Genomic DNA, 21,867 nt, shown 5'->3' on the forward strand with positions numbered 1-21,867 from the left:
CCCAGGAGAACATTAGTGCTCATCACCATGGAGGCAATTGTAATGTCACAAGCCCAAAATTGTGGAATCACAAATCAAGGACCATGTAATACGTTTTGGAGTTGGAGTGAGGGAGTTGGAAACCAAATTACCAGGCAATACAGGTCTTTGGAAGCTTTTCTAAAGCAATTAATATTCTTAAATTCTCAGATTTTTTTTTCCTTTCAAAAGATGGAGACAATTACTAATTCTCTTGAGTTAAATTAATTCCTTTGTTCAAAGAATATATTATACCACAATTCACAGCCCTCAAACTCAGTGAGGAATGAATGCTCTACTAAAAGACATACAATCAAGTGTAGATACCTTCATTATAAAGTGAGGCTTTCATCTGAAATGGAGAAAGCAATCTTTGTCCTAGATCACTGGGTATTTCATTGTAATCCTATCCTTCAAGTACTATTAGACTGGGGAGACAAATAAGTAAACAGGGTGCTAAGTGTGATCATATCCACTTTATGCTCCAGGAGAAATGAAAAGGGAGGAGAAGCGGCGCCTAACCCAGTCTGAGGGGTCAGGGAAAACTTCCTGGAGGAGGGGGCATCTGAAATGAAGCTGGAAAGGCAAATAGTCTTTGGTCTGATGAAGAGGGGGAGGGTTCTTTTTATTCAGAGAGGCACAGAGGAAATCCAGGAGGACCAAGGTCAGAAGCCTGAGGAATGCTATCATTCAGGGCTGGCCAGAGGACTTGGGGTCCATAAAAGGGCCAAAGGATGAGGGAGCAGAGACACAGAGGGCTAAGGAGGAGAGCATTTCAAGGCAGGAACGGCTCACGTGACTAGATGCCAGTCAAGCCAGGCAAGGGCCAAAGGCCTAGACTTGGCTAACCATAAAGAGACTCAGGTGCCCTTTGCCCAAGACATTTCGGAGAAGTAGCAATGACAGAGGCCAGAGCACAGAGGGTTGAGTTGAGGTGAGGAAGTAGAGACTGTGGATAAAGCTACTCACAGGAAGCTTGGCTAAGAAAAGGGAGTGAGCTAACAGGAAATACAGGATCAAATTTTCTTCAACCTGAACCTCTCTGCTCTGAGCTCTTTTTCCCTCATCACTACATTCAGTATACACTGTAGCCTTCCATACAACAACCAGATTGGTCTTTTCAAATTGTAAATTGTACCCTCTTAGCCCCCACTCAAAATGGACAATGGTTTCCTGATGCCCTTATGTCGTGGCGATATGTTCTTGTGTGATCTAGGCCTTGCTTCCCTCCCTAGCATCTTCTCATGCAATGCACCTCCCCCTCCTGCTGGTTGTGGACCAATCTGGTCTTCTTTCAGCCCAGAAACCTTTTCAGCACATTTCTGCCTTAGGATCTTTGCTCAGGCTGCTCCCTCTGCCTGGAACGCTCCTCTCTTACTCTCCCTCCTCCAACAAAAGCTGCCAGAGGGTGAGTCACTTATAAAGAAACACACCATAGTTCCTCCTCCACCCTGTGCTCAGGGGTTCCTCAAACCAACTCCAGAGTCCACGTTTTCCAGCTCTCCAGGTGGGATACATCCAGGCTCTCACTCACTACCAGGCACTTTGACAGCAAAAGACTCAAGACCTAGCTCATTTCTCTGCTGCCTATTAGTTGTGTGGCTTTTGTCAAGGCACCACCTAATCAGTTTTCTCATCTTGAAAAAGACAAGCAAAGTCTGCTCCCCTTTCCCCACCTGATGTTAGGAAGCTCATGTCAGAAGGTATGTAAACACCCCAGTTCTCACCCACCTATCTCCCCTGCCCCAAGGGCCTCTCCCACATTTGTTAACACTTGCCTTCACCAGAAACCAGTCCTAGGCCCTTCAGCCCTTCCCAATCTGTCCATCGAGGCAGGAGGGGGTAGCCTCTCTGTTTTGTCCTAGGGCTGCACCCCCCCCCCCCCATCATTCTGTGCCCACTAAAGCCCATACACCCAATGCATTTCCCATCTAGGTTTGGTGAATAAGAGCCTCTGACACAATCCTCCACTCTTTCTCTTCCCCCAATTGCTGGCTGGACATCGATACCCAGGGCAACCTTGGAAACCATGGTTTGAAGATGGCCTAGCATCCATCAGTTGGACCCCTTCTACTCCCACTGCTGACTGCATTTTAAATAAGCGTGAAAATGTCTTCGGCTTTAAGCCACCAAGATTTCAGCAGGGTTTATCTGTTACAGAAGGTAGCATTTCTCTGTGTAATACAGGCTGAATTTAGATCTTTGGAGGAAAGGGGGAGGACTTTAGTGGTAAAGAAGAAAGTTCACACAAAAGCCTGGAGCCAGAATTACTAATGGCCTGATGACACCAGCTCCATTTACATACTTCTTATCATCTTCAAAGTAATTTAAAATACATCTTTTCATATGATATAACCATCAGCATCGGTACTTTTTAAATTTTCATTATAACTAACAGTTTACAAATGAAAAAACAGACTTAGAGAAGTTGAGGTATGTCTAAGGTCCCATAGCTAGTAAATGGAGGACCAGAGCACTCCTGACTCTCGGTCCAATGGCATTTTCACTATAGCATCTAGTCTCTCAAAGCCACCTTCTAGTGCTACAGCAGAGGTACTCTTGGCTGAAATATAAGGGTGCTAAAATGAAACAAATAAAATAGGTAGTCTGGCAGAATTGGTTAAAAGCTGGTTGCTGAGGACTTTATAAACGTCAGACTGTGGAGTATAACTTACATTCCACAGACAATGGGAACAATAATCAGCCTCCACTTTCAAGCCCCACAGCAGTAATTTTATACCTTCACCTCTGTCTTCAAAGACCTTACTGCACCATCTCCTCTTGGCTATCAGTTGCTGCCAATAGTTCACTTTCCAAAGAAAATAGGAGCTTTTATGAGGGCAAAATTTCCAGCCCCCTACTTTCTATAAACATTGCTGTATCCCCAAATGGCCTTCTTTTTTTCCAGGCCAAGTGAGAGAGGCATCCCTCCCCTGGAAATGCTCCTAAGCATCCCCTGTGCAAGTCCCTCCATCCATGGAAGAGACCTAGATCAACCACTGTCCTTTTTCTCCCTTGAGTCTGACTTCTTCCTTTCTTCTAGCTCCATTTCTTCAGACTCTGAATAGTCCCTTTTATCCTAAAATCATCCCTTCCTCAAGAAGCCCACAGGCCTCCTTATCCTACGTCATAACTGAGCTTCTTTAACAAACAGCAACAACAAACACATCTTTCCACTTCATCACCATGGATTCTCTATTCCACCCTTCGTCATGTACCATGACACTGAAATAGTCACCTCTAACAATACCACCTAGGAGCTTAAGTTCAATGTACAGATTCCAACACTTCTCCCAACCTCTTCATGGCTGCACTCCTTCCTTCCTAAAATCCTCCCCTGTCCTGACTTCTCTGGCCCACTCTCTCCTGATCTTCCTCCTGTCTACTCCTTTTTGGTTTCCTATTGGCCTCTATTCTTCCACCTCTCCCCTAAATGTTGGTGTTTCCTGGGGTTCCACCTTGATATCTCCTCTTACCTTACATTTTCTATTCTCTAATTGAAATCATCCACAAACATAGCTTCAACTGATAGCTACACATTGGTGACTTGAAAACTTGTCTGTCCAGACCACTCATGTAAGTTCTCCATACCCTGGCTTCATTTGCCTGCCAGTATCTTCATGTGGATTTCATGGGCATCTCAAACTCAACGTGGCTAAAACCACACTAGGCATCTTGCTTACCATATTTATTCCTCCTTTTTCTGTACTGATAATGAGAGCATTTATTGAGTACTATATCAGTCTAAGTTCTCCAGAGAAACAGAACCAATGGGAGAATATATATACATATATATGATATATATGTGTGTGTGTGTGTGTGTGTGTTTTAAAGAATTGGCTCACATGACTATAGGGACTGGCAAGTCTGAAATCTATAGGGAAGGCTAGCCAGCTGAAAATTCAGGCAAGAATTAATTTTAGGCTCAAGCTCATCCCCCACTCAAAAGGGCATTCTGGAGTCATGGTCTGGCTCTCTCCCCTCCAACTCCCCAGCATCCTACACAATGCCTGACACACAGCAGAAGCTCAAATATTAGCTAATGGCCAACCAGGTAGAAAGTGAAATGCTATTAAATGAGAACGGTACAAAAGGATGAGGAAGGCACTGAATCATAATGAGGAAAAATCGGGAAACCTGAACAAAGGCTGTGCTATAAATCAAGACATGGCCTGCTGTGGCATTCACTTGCCAGAAATACCTGACCACTACACTTGTGAATGAATGACGATTATCATGTAGACAGAAGAACTTCCATTCTGATACAGTCAAACCTCATTTCTCAATGTCTCCCATCTCAAACAATTCGTTCACAGAAAAAATGTCGGTGTGGAACCAAACTTCAATTAGCACAATTTTAAAACATAAAGAGGCCATTGAATGCTAATGTTGCTAAGGGTGTGAAAGAAACAATGATCACAGACAATTAAAGAGGTAGAAAAACTGTTGTTGATTTGGATAAACAAAAAACAGCCAGTGACAGCCATTTCAGAGGCAGTGATATATGAACAAGCAAAGCAACTGCATGAGGACCTGAAAGACATCCCTGGACCGAATGCTAGAAGTGATTTATTTAGAGCTAGTAGGGTGGTTCGATAAACTTAAGAAAAGAGGTGTTTATTTATAGATTAAATAAGAAAGGTTAAAACAGGGAATCATTTGGGGATCTGGAGTGGATTAATTCAATTTACATTCTTTCAAGGGGGGGAGCAGGGAAAGGATTAGGCTTTTGAACAAATCCCTTCTCCAACACCCATCTGGAAGGAATTAAGTTTGAGAACTGAAGTTCCACTGTACTTTATTTGAATGTCTCAACCACTCTGTGAAGCTAACATGGCAAAGAAAAGGCCACATTTCATGAGTAAACTGAGGTTCAAAAAGCTGGTCTTGTCTAGGTTGCTAGAGAAAACATCTACAATGAAAGGTCTTAGTTCTTCAGTGATATGCAGGTAAGAGGGGCCCTAAAAATAACAGGTCAGAAACACAAGGGAACCATGAAATTCAAAGCTCCTTATGTACCTAAATCTGCAAGAACTAAAGATATCTTCTAGTATTTACAAAGGATACTTTTTATTTTAATTATGGTTCAGATCAATTTTTTGTCTTACTGCACTATAATTCCATGGTATGTATTATATTGTTAGCATTGTCATATTTTCATTGTTGTAGTAATAAATTTCTGGTTATAAAATAAATATCTAGAAGCACTGTTTTCTGAAATAATGCCAATATGTATTAAATCTACAGTTCTTTAGGGAAGACTAAGTAGACTATTTTAACCGAGACACCCCAAAATAGCTGGTTTTCTTATTTATTAGTAAACATTAGAATTAGTGCAATATTAAAAGATTTAGTCCAAGTATTTGGTGATTCTCTGAAGCTACATGGCATTCTCTGAAGCCACAAAGTAGTACTGGAAACCCTCCACTAGCTATTCCAATTGAACAAGGCAGGGCTGATTCCCATCACCCCCCCACCCCCACTCCCCTTATATTTGCGTCTATAGTAACTTGACTTTTTCAAAGCTCTTTCTACATAGTATCACTTAACTATTATAAAACTCTTATAAACCTTTTCAAAAGGTGTTTTATGCCAGTTGACAGAAAATAGAGGAAATGCCTAAGGACATGTAATTGATAAAAGGCAAAAGCAGGACTAGAGGCCAGGCCTTTCTGCCCCCTGGACAGTAGTTATGCTATACCAGTAAATCTATCATGGCTCCTGGCCATGGAGCCACCAGATTATAAGTGGTCTGAAGCCAGAGAGACCATGTCTGACTTGCTCCCCACTGGTGTCTAGCATAGTACCTGACACACAGTAGGCACACAATAAGTGCATAATTGGTGAGGAACTGAATTCATTTTCTTAAGAGCTGCTTTAATCACTTGTATGGTAAAATGGGTATATAGCATTGCTATATATATTGGCTTTTAAAATGCTATTGGAGCCAGTCAGAGAAAGATAAGTATCACATGATCTGACTCATATGTGGAATCTAATGAATCAAATAAACTGATGATCAAAAATAGACCCAGAGACACAGAAACGTTGAACCTCTGCCCTAGCCGGTTTGGCTCAGTGGATAGAGCGTCAGCCTGCAGACTGAAAGGTCCCAGGTTCGATTCCGGTCAAGGGCTTGTACCTTGGTTGCGGGCACATCCCCAGTGGGGAGTGTGCAGGAGGCAGCTGAATTGATGTTTCTCTCTCATCGATGTTTCTAACTCTCCCTCTCCTTTCCTCTCTGTAAAAAATCAATAAAATATATTTAAAAAAAAAAAGAAAAGAAAAAGAAACGTTGAACCTCAAAAGGAAGGCAGGGGAGGGTGGGTGGGAAAAGATCAACCAATGACCCTGTATGCATATATGCTATGTATAACCTGTGGACACAGACAATGGGGTGGTGAGGACCTGGGTTGGGGTGACGGGAGCAGGCTGGAAGAGGTTAATGGAGGACCTATATGATACTTTCAACAATAAAGATTAAAAAAAATAAATATGCTACTGGCATTATCAGTAATAAACAAAAGGGAAAATACTGTATTTTCAAAATACGCGATGATTTCCAAGATATCCAGAATTCTGAGCCAGAACCCCATTTCAGCACAAAATGTAGAGGTGGTATGTTTTCCATTTCCTGGAAAATTGTGTTGAATTGATGGAGCAAATGGAAGATTGGAAATAGAAAATAGATCCTTAACAGGAGAAGGGAAAAAATGCAAGATGTCAGGCATAACAACCATTTGCAAGGCTGGCACAATGGTCCAGCTGTAGCTAACCCACCATGGCAAGAAATGGGATTGCTAAAGGAGAGATGATTCACCCAGAGGGCCACACGTCAGCAAGAGAGAATCCACTCTGTGGTAGGGAGACATAGCTTTAAAGCAGGACAAGCCCAGAAACAAGGCACACAAAGGCTTGGGGCGGAAGAGTAACTGTGGGCACGGCTTCACAGCCTTCCTGTAAACCCCTCTTGCTTAGCTAGAGTAAGGGAAACAAGGAGGAGCTGGCCCCCTTCCGTTTATTATGGCCCCAGCCCACAGTGCTCTCCTGCCCTCACTGCCAACTATCCCTGAGAAAGATACTCAGAAATGAGATGGTGAGTGTTGAAGAGGCCTCCTACCCTGGCAGACTATTCCTTTCCTATGAAGGCCTCACCAACATCACTTAGAAATCCATCTTTTTCCAATTTCTAAACCATATATCCAAATATTACCTCCCATTATCATTCTGATTTTCTATTCACCACCATTTGAGACATTCACTATGGTCCCAAAATTATTTTTAAGGGCTTCCATAAAAGCCATTCTCCATCATACTTTCCTTAATACTTCATATGTTAATTTTAGAGACAAGTTATCCAAAATAATTGAGGAATGAGGCATTCTTAATGAGTGAGTTATGTAGATAACTGAAAGCTAATTCATTAAGCACCAAAATAAAGAATGCCTTAGTAAACAGAGAATATAAAATATAATAGTTATATATTAAATCCATAATTAAAATAAAGGATTTTATTTTAAACAGAAAATATAAAATATAATCATTCAAAATTCTTGCTAAAATAAAGGATGCCTTAGTAAACAGAGAATATCTATATATATAAAAGGCTAAGTGTCCGTCCATCCAACAGGTAGCTATGATACGCACTGACCACCAGGGGACAGACGCTCAATGCAGGAGCTGCCATGACGCACACTGGCCATCTATAATAATAAAAGTGTAATATGCTAATTAGACCGGACATTCTTCTGGACCACCTTCCAGACAAAGCTGGGGCTGTGAGGGCCAAGCCTCTTGCACGAATTTTGTGCATCGGGCCTCTAGTTTAAAAATAAACAGCACCACAGACCTGGCGCCAACAAACCAACATTCAGCTTCTCCCAAGTGGGACACAGGCCCCGCTACCACCCTGGAGCGATACCCCACCAAATCGCAGCCAACGCTGCCAAGACTCAATGGCCAGCCCAGAAATGGTGGCTGTAGGAGCTGGGTAATGACGTCACGTAGCAACGCCCAGCTTCCTCTCCCTAGCCGACTAGCCTCCTTGGAGTTTCTTCAACCCAGGAACCAAACCTGCTTGCTTTATAGCCAAGTGTAAACATTTTACAGTTTAACCAAATGTGTGTGAAGCGTTTTCCTGTGCTTCATCTCATTTGATCCTCACAGAAGTCCTGGGGTAGGTAGATAAGAGACTTGGTAGAATTCAATTTTCTTTTCATTAGCAAGATGCAAATAGCAATCATCTACACTAATAAAAGACAAACATGCAAACTGACCATACCTTCGCTATGCCTTAAGCCACGCCCACCAGCCAATCAGAGCGCCTATATGCAAATTAACCCAACCAAGATGGCGGCCGGCAGCCACGGAGCTGGAGCGAGCAGGAGGCTTGGTTGCCCCAATGATGGAGGAAGCCAAGCTTCCCACCTGCCGTGGGCGGCTCTGAGCTCCACTCAAAGCAACAAAGTTTCAATTATAGAAGGTAAATAAACCCCAGATACCTGCTTTCAGCCCGCTGTGGCCACGGAGCTGCAGCGAGCAGGAGGCTTCCCTCCCGCCCACCCTGGCTGGCTCTGAGCTCCTCTCAAGGCTACAAAGTTTCAATTATAGAAGGTAAATAAATCCCAGAACAAAAAATTAAAAAAATAAAAAGGAGAGGCTGGGAGCTTCCGTCGCCAGGGGGCTTGGCCAGCCTGAAAAAACGGCCCTCAGCCCCTCACCCAAACTGGCCAGGCACCCCAGTGGGGACCCCCCCAACCCTAAAGGGGGTGTGGCCAGCCTGAAAACAGCCATCAGCCCCTCACCCAGTCTGGCCACACCCTCATGGGGTGAGGGTCCCCACTGGGGGGGGGGGCTTGACCAGCCTGCAAACAGCCATCAGCCCCTCACCCAGGCTGGCCAGGCACCTCAGTGGGGACCCCCACCCTGAAGGGGGTGTGACCAGCCTGAAAACACCCATCAGCCCCTCACCCAGGCTGGCCAGGCACCCCAGCAGGACCTCCACCCTGATCCGGGACACCCTTCAGGGCAAACCAGCCGGCCCCCACCCATGCACCAGGCCTCTATCCTATATAATAAAAGGGTAATATGCAAACTGACCCTAACAGCAGAACGACTGGGAATGACTGGTCACTATGACACACACTGACCACCAGGGGGCAGATGCTCAATGCAGGCTGCCCCCTGGTGGTCAGTGTGCTCCCACAGGGGGAGCTCTGCTCAGCCACAAGCCAGGCTGATGGCTGCCAGTACAGCGGTGGTGGTGGGAGCCTCTCCCGCCTCCTCAGCAATGCTAAGGATGTCCGACTGCAGCTTAGGCCTGCTCCCCGCTGGCAAGTGGATATCCCCCGAGGGCTGCCGGGCTGCCAGAGGGATGTCTGACTGCCAGCTTGGGCCCGATCCCCCAGGGAGTGGGCCTAAGCCAGCAGGTGGACATCCTCCGAGGGGTCCCAGACTGCAAGAGGGCATAGGCCGGGCTGAGGGACCCCCCCCCCCCCGAGTGCACAAATTTTTGTGCACCGGGCCTCTAGTATTAAAATATTTCTTCTAATTAATTTCCTTTCAATGTGCACGAATCCATGCACCGGGACACTAGTCAAATATAATCAATCACTCAAAATTCTACCCAGCCTTCAAGATGCAGTCTGATTACAATCATTCCCTGAAAGCATCCTCTGATCCACTCACCACTTCCACCAACTGCCAGAAATAACCTCTCTTTTGTCTGTGGCCCTACATTTTGATTGCATCTCCTTTGTAGCACACCGCATGGTCTGCTTGAGGTTAGAGATTTAAATGCACCTTCTGACTTTCAAAAAAATAAGTTCCTTGAGACCAGGGAACCTCTTTTTTAACCAAGGGGCCTAGTTCACAGCAAGCGTACAAACACTTCACAAATGGGATACTCTATCTAAAGTGATTCAAACACTATAAAGAACACCAGAACACAGCTGAGCCTTCAAGGGTTCCTGAGCACTGTAGGGCAGGAAAGTGGGATAGATATTAGAGAACATATTACTATCATTAAAATACTCATTGGCCTCTGGTTCAGTATTTCTCAGGTTTAGAAGAAAATGTTTTTCTAACAGTGAAAAAGTACTCTGAATTCCTGGGTTTTTTTTCTAAAATAGAATTACTTTTTTAAACACTCAACTTGCAAACTGAAAGTTCTGGTTGAATTGGCATTGCTAACCCTCCACTGCCACATTTTTTAGGTCTCAAGACGTGCATTCAAGTGGCTCCCTGCACTTCACCAGGGAGATGAGACAGCGAGTGGGAGGATGTGGTAAGTGACAGGAATATAACCAAGATCCTATGCCATGTTTGGCACTGCGTACACCAATTTGAAAGCCAGGCTTCTCAGGACCAGCAGTGCTAAGAGGAAATAAGAAATGGAACACATGATAGAGCAAATTAAGTTTTAGGCTCAAGGTCCATAGCAACCACTTGTAGCAGGGCTGACAACATTCTTTTCTTAAGCCCTAGTGTTTCGTTATGACACACAGGGTGGTAGGTATAGTTTAAGGATTCTAAATACTTCAACTCAACTCAAAACTTCCTTACTAGCAATAGGGGATTCTAAGTGGTCAGCCAAGGACGGCTAACTTTCAAGATCCCTCTCCAGCAACTATTGTTTTGGAGGATTCCTCTTTCTTGTCATGAAAAGGAACTGAAGTTTCTTAGTGAAAATAGGGAGAATGGGATGGTAGGATTACTGGTATTGTGATATTAAGTATCTAATCATATACACAGCCCCTTGGGGTTTATAACTGCTCTTGTCTTTGGTTTATCACTGAGTAAATTTTTTTTAAATGAAGAGAATCTCAAAATTTGAAAACCCATAATTAAAATGAAACATTTTAATATATTTTCTCAGGAAATGAAAAATAGTATTTGTTAGCATACAATTGCCTTAGAAAATTTAATAAAATAGTTTATGAAACACCTACAGAAGTGTTCATTTGGTCAAAAAACTCCACATACTTTAAACACAATCAAACATAATTGAAACACACTGAGGGCTTACATTAAGCTACAAGCGACAGGAAGTGCCCAGTCTGCCTGAGAGAAGGAATGGCTGGGTCAAGGCAGCCACTGCACAAGCAGCAGAGAACTCCCATGTCCTCCTTCTGGATGCACTAATTGTAGATGTCACGGTCAATCAAGACAGCATACTCACTAGCACTGTTAATGCATAATGCATAAGATGTTTCCTATACAAATCAGACCCTATATTGATACAATATAGAAAAGAGGGGAGTAAGTCAGATCAGTTTTCTGGTGAACACAGCGGGCTTACAGAAAAATCCAAACTCTGATGGATCTTTGATATGGATCTTATGAAGAAACCAGTAGAAATTTCAGAATATAAATACCAGATAGCTGGTGGTGGTTTTGAGGATAGTCTTGATTGGAAGGCCAAAGGATCCGGATTATGGATTGGAAGATGGTGTTTCCATAGCTACTGTGTGTCTATCTATCTATTAGTCTGTACGGTGGCTCCAAAATCTGATTAATGCCTTCTTCATTTTTGCCTTCCAATCTCCTACAAGTATGGCTATAAATGAATTCTAACATGGAAGCATCGAGAAGGTGGATTTTGGAAAATCAAGTTCCTAACATTACCCACACGGGAGAATGTCTCCAACTCTAGATTTTGTTGGCCCATCACAGATCCCTCATCTTAAGTCAACATTTATTCACCAAATGCCAGTCAATAGGAAGGACAAAAGGCAAAGAGCCAAATACGAAAATAATAATGTATGTGAAACTATATTCTTTCATAAACTTGTCATACATAAAATTTATTCCAATTATTTATTAGTACAGGAAACAGCAAAAGGCTCCTATTCTAAGTACCCGCAAAAAGGAGCTTTGTTAGAGCAAAAGGTAGAATATACATAATGAACTAAGGGTATAAAAGACTGCCACAAGGTCACTAGGAAAATCCAAATACAAACTGTCCTTTTTCAATAGCCCCTTAACACAGAATAAAACATAAACAGACATTTAACCTAACTGCATATAAAATACATTTCAATTTACCTATAAATCTAACAGGCTTCAAAATGGAGAGAAAATATTATTAAATAGCTGTAGCTAATCGCTTCTCGGCCTTTTGGTTAAGATCAAGTGTAGTATCTGTTCTTATCAGTTTAAATAGCCCTAGCTGGTTTGGCTCAGTGGGTAGAGCGTTGGCCTACCGACTGAAGGATCCTGGGTTCAATTCAGGTCAAGGGCACATGCCCAGGTTGCAGACTCAATCCCCAGTAGTGGGAGTGTAGGAGGCAGCTGATCAATGATTCTCTCTCATCATTGATGTTTCTATCTCTCTCTCCCTCTCTCTTCCTCTCCAAAATCTATAAATTTTATAAATATATATTTTTAAAATGTAAATATCATTAAATGTTTTCAGAAAAAGCAGGACCTATTAATCTTATGTACTATTGTTCAAAGACAACTCTCAGAATTATCTCACATGAATATTCATTTCTGAAATTAGTAGAAATTCACAGTCCAATGATGTACTATGGAGGTTCAATAAACATTACATTTATAACATTAATAAGAACTCTTTCATGTTGAAAGTTTTCTGGCACATTATACACGCATTAATTTCTATCAAGTTTTCTCCTTGGTAGAAATTAATTTCTACTTCTTTACATTTCTATTTTTTTTCATATGTACTGGTGTGGGCCAATTCAAGTCTTCCTTATACTGTTTACATTCAAGAGGTTTTATCCAGTGAGTCTTTTCATTGTTGGAAAGAAACTGGGATAACTTAAGCCTTTCCCAAATTCTGCAATTCTATTTGGTTTCTCTCCAGTGGACATTGTCACATGTCTTCAAAAATCTGTGTGATAAATGAAGGCTTTTCCACATTCCTTACATTCATAGGGTTTCTCTCCAATATGAATTCTTTCACATTTTTGTAAGGAACTGGGGTCTAAGTAGGCTTTACCACATTGTTTACATCAAAACAGTTTCTCTTCAGTGAGATTTCTTTCATGATTTTGAAGATCGCTGGGGCACCTAATGCTTCATTACATTTTTTAAATTAATAGGGTTTCTTTCCAGTGTGAATTATTTCATGTTTTTTTAAAGATAACTGAGACAACTAAAGGCGTCACTAAATTGTTTATATACATAAGGTCTCTTTCTTCAGCATGAATTATTTTGTGTGTAAGGAACTGTGATCTCTATAGGTGTCACCACATGGCTTACATTCCCAGGGGTTCTCTCCAGTAAGTCCTTCTGTGTCTTTGGAAGGTGCCATAATATCTGTAGGCTATCCCACATTCTTCACACTCAAAGGGTTTCTGTGCAGTGGGATTTCTTTCATGTATTTGAAAACTTTGATAGCATCTGATAACATCTGATGGCTTTCCCACATTCCTTACATTCATAGGGCTTCTCTCCAGTGACTTTTCTTTCATACCTTCAAAATTTTTGATAACATGTGAGGGCTTTTCCATATTCTTTATGTGCATAGGGCTCCTCTCTAGTGTGAGTTCTTTCATGTGTTTGGAAACCTAGATGAGAACTGAAAGTTTTACCCTGCTGACATTCACAGGATTTCTCACCTGTGTGAGTTCTCTGGTGGGTAAGGCACTCTAACACATGTAGGCTTTACCACATTGTTTACATTCATAAGGTTTCTCTGTAGTGTAAGTTCTGGCATGCATTGGAAAACAACTTTACTACTTCTTTACTACATTTTTTACATTCATGGGGTTTCTCTCCTGTTTGAGTGATGTGTTGGAAAAGTTTGATGATATCTAGTATAGACTTTCCCATATTGTTTACATTGATAGAGTTTCTCTTCAGTGTGGGTTCTTTCATGTATTTGAAGTGAAGTTGAAGAACTTAAAATTTTCCCATATTCCTTACATTGATAGGTTTTCGCTCTAGTGTGATTTATGTTTTTCAAAACACTGGAGATAACTGAAAACTCTCCCACATATACTACATATATATGGTTTCTCTCTATAATTCTGATACTCATATGGCTTATATTCAGTTTGACATTTGATGTGCATATTATGAGGTGAATAAAGACTTTTCCACACATACTGTGTTCCCATGGTTTTACTCCAGGAAGAGTTTTCTTATTCAGAGAAATTTAGAATAAGACTGATGTTTTCTTCACACTGACTACCCTCTTTCCCACCACACATTCTCTCTACTATATAACTTCATTTCTAGATTTCTCGGGTCTCCCTGAGTCCTTCCTACACAAATCACAATGAGAGAGAAGCTGTGACACAGCCACCAGAGCCACAAAGGGTGGGCAACACGTAATCCTCAGCTCAGTTGGAGAGAGAAGGGAGTAAGTAGTTTTTTAATCTAGTGTCTTCAGAAATAGAATTGTGTCACATGAATTAATTTTGTGGATAACTGAAGGAATAAAATATGCAAGCTTATGTTGAAAAGCTTTCTAAATTGCATTACTTCCTTCTGAGCCTTCTGAACTAACCAAACCATAATTTGACCTATTATTGTTGAACAGGATAACAATTATGATTAATTACTGCATTCAGAGACCACTGAGGCTAACGAGACTGTTTCCTCTACAATGAATGTTTCCAAACTGCTATACTTTAAAATATTTCTGCCTCTGTCATCACCAGCTAGCTGTCTCTTCTTGCTTTTGTCAGTGTGTTTGCCTCTAAGGAAGGGCCCCTTACTTCATAGCTTCTGATATCAGATAGACCTGGAAAGACAGTCTATTAAGGGTCATAAGAGAAGGCTCATTTCCATGTCTGAAGCTTCAGACCCACACAGTCAACTTCCAGACACCGTGTTCTTACCCACTACAGCTACATTTCCCTCCTTGACTTCAGTCACCTTCACTGGGTTCATTCACTTCAGTCATTCAGGCCAGTGGCAAAAACCAGGAGCCTGTCATATCCAGTAATTAACTGCTCCAACTCTGAAATATTCCACTCACATGTCCCTCCCTAACCACATCCTCCTATTACTCCATCACTCCAATGCACCCATTCCTTTACTTCATCAATACCTCTGGTCCTTTTCTCCTCCACATCCAGCTTAGACATTTTTACCTTATCATGTTAATCACTCCCAGGCCAATGGCCTCGGTTCCTCTGCTCTACTGTCCTTCTGCTGCTCACCCCCTGCAAACCGCTATCCTGGCTCAATCCAACTATATGCCTTCTTTGCTCCTAAAATCAGGCAGCTGCGTGCTATGGTGTCCCAATCAATCCAGGGTCTCCTACCTCAACAGAGCCCTACACACTACCCATAAATAATGGTTGTTACCCTAAGGTCACTCTTCCTCTTCCTGACCTCAGTTATAAGTCAAATCTCCTTGTTTTCTCTCTGAACTCTCCCCACTTTTAGCAGAAAATCTCACCCTCTGTTTCACAGAGATGAAGGAAGCCACCACACTGGCACTTGCTTATAAGCCCAGAAAATGCAACTGTGCCCAGATATTCCATCATAAGGTCTGTCAAATCCACTGCATCTGTGCCAGGTCAACTGCTTGCTTGGGTATTTGAAGTAAGCTCCCGGTGATTATCATCACTGAAATAAGTAGCAATGATGGTGAGTACGTTTCTGGTGCAAAGTATAAAAATAATCAACCTCTCAAAAATAGCCAGCCCCTCTAAAGATCTCTTTACCTTGAGAATGTAGTTTAAGAAAGGAAGGAGTTTAATAAGGAAGGAAGGAAGGAAGGAAGGAAGGAAGGAAGGAAGGAAGGAAGGAAAGAAGGAAGGAAACTGTTTTAACTACAAACATTTAAGAAGTTTAAATCCAAACATAAAGTTGCCATGCAGCAAAAGAATAATTATAGATCCCAAGGCAAATCATTAATTCCCTGATAATTTTAATAAATTCAAAACCAGAGTCAGTGAGATAATATTGTTATGATCTTTTTGTCACACTTACCCAAACTGTAATTTGTTGATGGGGCTACACAAGTCTTTTTGGGGGGGGGAGGGGGGAGGGGGCTTTTTTTCCCTTCTTATAACATTAATAGCTAACACTGATTGGGTTGTTTGTGTGTATAATTATGCTCCTCACAATGACCCTGTGAGATAAGAATTATTCTTTTTCTCCATTTATAGCTGAAAAGACAGATATGTTAAGTAATTTGCCCAAGGGTTTTCAGCTGGAAAGTGGCAAAGGTAAAATTAAAACACAGAGCCTGAATACAAACTAATCTATGTGCTTTGGCAGAGTGGTTATTATCAGAAACTTCCCAGGAAATGCAAAATCCCAACCCAAGCATTCTTATTTTTTATACTCCAATGTATGCTTAGAAACAAAACGACAAGGAATCATCAAATATTAATATTATGGCATATTTCCTATTCATTCATTTCTACTCCATACATATTAGAAAGCATAATGAGTGAGAGAGACATTTCTATAGTCAGATTATGTAGATTCAAATCTTAGCTCCAGCACTTTGTTAGCTATGTAACTTGAAAAATTACTTAACTTCTCGCCTGGCCAGTGTGGCTCAGCGGTTGAGCATCAACCTATGAACCAGGAGGTCGAGGTTCAATTGCCAGTCAGGGCACATGCCTGGGGTTGCGGGCTTGATCCCCAGTAGGGGGCGTGCAGGAGGCAGCAGATCAATGATTCTCTCTCATCATTGATGCTTCTATCTCTTTCTTCCTCTCTAAAATCAATTTAAAAATATATTTTTTTAAATTAACTTCTCTAAGCTCAATTTTCTCAACTAAAAATAGAAATGCTAATGTAATAACCATCACTACCTTAGTTAACGGTTCTCCCAGATATTTAGAGATATGCATGAACACACCTTAGTAATGGACCTGGCACAAAGTAAGTCTCAAAAAAAGTCAGCTGTTATAATATTAATATTGTTCAAAAGGTATCAAGGTCCTGCATCTACTGAATTCTAAGCAGAGCACGGGGTGCCAGGACTGTACCATCAACAATCCAAGGCTTCCCCTGCCTATTAGATCTTGTGTCTATCAGGGAGTAGACAATAAAGAAGAAAATACACATATAAATGAAACTAGAGGCCCACTGCACAAAATCATGTGCGGGTATGGTCCCTAGGTCTAGCCCAGCCGTGGGCAAACTACGGCCCGCGGGCCGGATCCGGCCCGTTTGAAATGAATAAAACTAAAAAAAAAAAAAAGACCGTACCCTTTTATGTAATGATGTTTACTTTGAATTTATATTAGTTCACACAAACACTCCACCCATGCTTTTGTTCCGGCCCTCCGGTCCAGTTTAAGAACCCATTGTGGCCCTCGAGTCAAAAAGTTTGCCCAGCCCTGGTCTAGCCTGTGATCAGGGCCATCTTCCCTGGCTGCCAGCAGCCACCCACTCGGGTTCCCCGTTCGCCATCCAGCAATGGGAGCCTGACAGCTGGGGGAGGGACCGAGAGGTCAGCCACACACTGGCCCCACCCCCACTGCCAGTGGCCCTCTGTGTGTGGGGCGATCAGCAGGGCGGGGGCCTTGACCTGGCGCCACCCGCATCCCCTGCCACCCACCCCTGGTCTCTGTTCGCCATCAGCGATCAGAGCCTGCTGGCCAGGGGAAAAGGACCAAGAGGTGGTCAGTGCACCTCATAGTGACTGGTCAAGCGGTCATTCCAGTCATTCTGCTGTTATAGTCGCTGGGCTTTTATTATATAGGATACTTGGAATTTTGGCTAAGCAGGAAATGCACATGTACTGAGAGAAGGGACAGTGGGGAGTTACTATAGAAGCGGTGATCAGGACAGGCCCCTCAGTGTTTGAGAAGGCTCTATGAGAAGAGGGGGGCGGAGGAGGGAGTGCGGGGCAGAGGGAAGGGTCTGTAGAGGGACTTGGCATATTTGAGGAACTGACAGTGCTCCAACCTGATACAAGCATGGCAAGCTGGAGAGGAGGCAGAGCGGGAGACAAGGCCTGACATCTCTGAGTAAGAAGTGTGGATGTGGGCTAAGTGCAGTGGGAAGCCACTAAGCAAGAAGCTAATGTGATCTGGTTTAGATCTTTAGTAGGATCACCCTGGCTGTAGAGGGGAGAATGGGGTAGAAGAAGGTAAAAGTGGAAGTTAGGAGAGACCAGGTAACAGGTAGAGGCAGTCACCCAGCTGAGAGAAGATGGTGGATAGATTAGGAGGGTGGAGGGAATAGAGGATTTGCGCTATTCTGTAGACTAGGCCACGAGGCCACACGGATGGATTGAATGTAGAGTGAGGAATCAGGAAGAATCAAAGATGATTTTCTGGCCTGAACACTGAGTGAACAGTAATGACAATGAAACAGGGAAGGCTGGGGAGAGGGGAGGAAGGGGCCAGGAATGAGGAATACTAATTTGGAAGTTTAAGAGGAAGACTGAGAGATCAATGTTGGATATATGTGAACTTTGAGATCACTGTGAGGCAAGCAAGTAGAGATAACAGGAAGGAGGTAGTTGAAAATGCAAGTCTGGAACCAGAAAAAGGTCCAGGCGGGGGGTGTAACTGAGGGAGTCATCTGCATCCAGAGGGTATTAAATCCTGGGAACAGATGAGATCATTTAGGGAGAGAATATGATCAGAGAAGGGAGGTAATCAAATGAGAAAAGAGAAGAAATAATAAATCAGGTTGGTAATCTAACACTAATCGTACTAATGTTAAAAACACACAGAAAAATTAAAAATAAATTCTTAATATATTACCTTTAGGCTTTTAAAAGAAAAAAAATTCATTTTGGATTTTTCCCGAAAGTTTTTATATATTGGAAGCATAAGAAAAAAATTTTTAAGTTCTCTGTTTGGACTATATTCAGAAGGATCCTTTTCCTTAAGAGCAAAAATAAGATTTTTTTTCAAAAACTCACTACTTGAAATTCAAGGCTTTAAAAAGCTTATTCTCACACTGTGTCCTCTCTGTAAACATTCTACCTTAAGATACAATTTTTCCCATCCTTATAATAAAAATGCAATTATGTGTTTTATTATCAATGTCTTTTCATCCTGAAAGATGAAACTAGTCCTTTCAAACAGTCCAAGAGTCATATGAGAGGTATAAAATGCTCAAGAGATCAAGAATTTATTTTAAAATGTTAAAAAACTTAAGTGTACTTTCCCGGCCATCCAAAAACCGATAAGCAAGGAGCTGAAAAGGATAGAATTGCCAGGAAAAATATGTAAATATAACAGCTACTCCTCAAATGAAAACACATAAAAGCTGTAATTATATCTCTGGGTATTTGTTAACCCAAAAAAACTCACCATGCTCTTGAGGCTTATACTGTCACTAAGAACTATCAAATTGAAATCATAGTTGTAAACATAACTGGGATACTTTACATGTTTAAAAGATTTCCAATGTTTCACAAGGGATGATGTATAAGAAGGAAAGTCAGTAACATTTGCCAAAACTGTTCCTTCCCTCATTGTGAAATTAAATCAAGACTGAAATTCTTTTTTACAATCATAAGACTCACTTTGTAAAATTCTTCTGTTCAGATAAGGAGAGGACTAGCCTGACTTGTAAGGAATTGTTATTCCATTTCATGATGTAGCTATGTAAAAGCCTAGGAGGCTACCAGGAAGGTCACATGAATTGATGGATAATGAGCATTCATTCATTCATTCAACAAAATATTGATTAAGCACCCGTAAGTGTCAGGTGCTATTCTGGGCCCTGAGGTTACATCAGTGAAAAAGTCTCACATTTAGGGGTTAATGGGGGAGCCAATAAAACAACAAGTAAATACATATGTATTTGCCAAGTGGTGTAAGTGCTATGAAGATAAATAAGTAAAGTGAGTTGAAGGAGGGCTGGAGAATGAAATGTATATTACCCACAATGATCAGGGAAAGCCTGATGGTTATACCTGAGCAGAGACTTGAGGCCAGCACCATGATATCCAGGGAACAGAGTTCTAGATAGAGGAACAGCAAGTGCAAAGTCATTGAGCCTAGGGTATGCTTGAAGTTTTTAAGGCATAGCAAAGAGAACCGTCCAGCATGGCTGAAAGTGAAGACAGGGAGATAGCCTGACAGGCAAGAACTTCAGATTTTACTTTAAAATGAGAAGCTATTGGAGTGCTCTAACAGAGGTTCTAACTTTTTAAAAAGATCACAAAGGGAACACAAGTTCTTACTCATAAAAACAAAACAAGTAGATATCTCTCAATCTATTTATAAGTTTTAAAAAAATACAATAAAACAATCTTATAGTATGGTAGCATTTTGTAAAAAATACTCACACATAGGAAAAACTAAAAAGATAAATACTGTGATTTACTATGGTTTGTGGGATTGTGATTTTTTTTCTTAGGTTTTGGTTTTTCTAGTTTTCTGCCTTACACATGAATTACTTTTGAAAATTTAAATGTTATCTTAAGGGGGGGGGGGAGCACTCCCACTGTGAGACTGCCTTAGTCTGAAATTTTAATTATGGGAAAAAAATAAATAAATAAAGCATGGGAAACATTTTCTCCAAAAATTACTCGACTTTCTATTCAATGTTTGCCTATAATGAAGCACTGCACAAATCAAGCGCTGTTCAATGTATCAAGGTCACAAAACCAACTTGGTTAATGTGTTTATCATTACACTAGAGGCCTGGTGCATGAAATTCGTGCATGGGAGGGGGGGTGTCCCTCTGCCAGCCTGTACCCTCTCCAATCTGGGACCCCTCAGGGGATGTCCAACTGCCGGCAGTCGGACATCCCTCTCACAATCTGGGACTGCTGGCTCCTAACCACTCATCTGCCTGCCTGCCTGCCTGATTGCCCTCTAACCTCTCCTCTGTCAGCCTGATTGCCCCCTAACCTCTCCTCTGCCAGCCTGATTGCCCCCAACTGCCCTCCCCTGCAGGCCCGATGGCCCCCAATTGCCCTCCCCTGCAGGCCCAATGGCCCCCAACTGCCCTCCCCTGCCAGCCTGGTCACTCCCAACCTCTCCTCTGCCAGCCTGATTGCCCCCAACTGCCCTCCCCTGCAGGCCCGATGGCCCCCAATTGCCCTCCCCTGCAGGCCCAATCCTGTGAGGGCACGAGGACCACCTAGGCTTTTGGCTTTTATTAGTATAGATAGTAGCTCTGTCCTCTAAAGCAACTTTGTGGCAGCCATCTTGTGACAATGTGAGGGTGGCCATCTTGTGATGATGTGAGGGTATCCTGTGAGGGCACGAGGACCACCTAGGCTTTTGGCTTTTATTAGTATAGATAGTAGCTCTGTCCTCTAAAGCAACTTTGATTACCATCTTTCCAGGGCAGCAATAGAAAGCCCTTTTCATTAATTTCTTAAGACTCTTTGATACTATTTTGCTGCTTCTGGATTTTTCCACTGTATGTCTCTTAGAAACAAATTAAGCCAGAATAAGTTGTTCCAGCTAATAAAGTGTACTTTGGGTTCTTTCCCCGTGATTGAGAATTCTCCAGCAAAATACCAAATTGTTTTAGGACGCATTTTCTCTTAGTTTTGAAATATTGCAATACTAGGTTACTACAAATAAAGAGCATCAAGATAACAATATACAAGAATGTGTATAGTCCTAACTGGTTTGGCTCAGTGGATAGAGCGTCGGCCTGCGGACTGAAGGGTCCCGGGTTCGATTCCCGTCAAGGGCATGTACCTTGGTTGTGGGCACATCCTCAGTGGGAGGTGTGCAGGAGGCAGCTGATCGATGTTTCTCTCTCATTGATGTTTCCAACTCTCTATTCCTCTCCCTTCCTCTCTGTAAAAATTTCAATAAAATATATTTAAATAAAAAAGAATGTGCATAAATGGAAACTACAGGAATCCTTTTTTAAAGCAAGGATAAGTGGGGGTCTCATGAGTAAATTACTATGTGTCCACATAATTTAATACAGACACGGAGTATATGCCCTCCCTACTCCTTTTACCCCCCCCGCCCC

General features: G+C 42.1%; 1 protein-coding gene and 1 pseudogene across 3 annotated transcripts in view; one reads left to right on the forward strand and one right to left on the reverse strand.

Moving 5' to 3' along the window:
• Positions 1-21,867, reverse strand: part of ZHX3 (zinc fingers and homeoboxes 3) — a 123,093-nt gene that overhangs the window by 83,158 nt on the left and 18,068 nt on the right. The window lies entirely within an intron of this gene.
• Positions 12,121-12,226, forward strand: LOC111825204 (annotated as a pseudogene).

This window comes from Myotis lucifugus, unplaced genomic scaffold (assembly GCF_000147115.1).
Source record: "Myotis lucifugus unplaced genomic scaffold, Myoluc2.0 scaffold_16, whole genome shotgun sequence".
Classification (NCBI taxonomy): domain Eukaryota; kingdom Metazoa; phylum Chordata; class Mammalia; order Chiroptera; family Vespertilionidae; genus Myotis; species Myotis lucifugus.